This window comes from Acomys russatus, chromosome 4 (genome assembly GCF_903995435.1).
Source record: "Acomys russatus chromosome 4, mAcoRus1.1, whole genome shotgun sequence".
In the NCBI taxonomy this organism is placed as follows: domain Eukaryota; kingdom Metazoa; phylum Chordata; class Mammalia; order Rodentia; family Muridae; genus Acomys; species Acomys russatus.
The window spans coordinates 48,104,634-48,105,553 of record NC_067140.1 but is presented as its reverse complement, the minus strand read 5'-3'; positions in this window follow the sequence as shown (position 1 = coordinate 48,105,553).

Genomic DNA, 920 nt, shown 5'->3' with positions numbered 1-920 from the left:
TCTCCCATTCCTCCCTCCCTCACATTTTCCCCTTACTGCTCTCCCATATAACTGTGACTGATGGGGGACCTCCTCCCCCTGTATATGCTCATAGGGTATCAAGTCTCTTCTTGGTAGCCTCCCGTCCTTCCTCTGAGTGCAAACAGGCCTCCCCATCCAGGGGATGGGGTCAAATATGGGGCACCAGAGTTTGTGGGAAAGTCAGACCCCATTCTCCACTCAACTGTGGAGAATGTCCTGTCCATTGGCTAGATCTGGGTAGGGGTTCAAAGTTTACTGCACATATTGTCTTTGGCTGGTGCCATAGTTTGCGCAGGACCCCTTTGCCCAGATTCGCCCATCATAATGTTCTCCTTGTAGGTTTCTAGGACCCTCTGGATCCTTCTATTTCCCTATTCTCCCATGCTTCTTTCACCTAGAGTCCAATAGAATGTCCTTTCCCTCTGAACAACTTTTCTGGTGAGTGAAGACTTTCATGGGACATGCCCCATGGGCAAGTGTCCAGATATAAGTGAGTATATACCATTTGATTATTTCTGCTTCTGAGTTAATTCACTCATTATAATCATTTCTAGTTCAATCCATTTGTCCACAAATTTCTGGAATTCCTTGTTTTTAAGAGCTGAGTAGTATTCCATAGTGTAAACGCACCACAGTTTCTTTATCCACTCTTCTACTGATGGACACTTAGGCTGTTTCCATGTTCTGGCTATTATGTATAAGGCTGCTATGAACATGGTGGAGCAAATGTTCTTGTTGTGTGCTGGGGCATCTTCTGGGTATATTCCAAGGAGTAGAATAGCTGGGTCTTGAGGAAGCCTTATTCCCAGTTCTCTGAGATAGCGCCAGAGATTTACAAAGTGGCTGTACTAGTTTGCATTCCCACCAGCAATGAAGGAGTGTTCTTCTCTGTCCACATC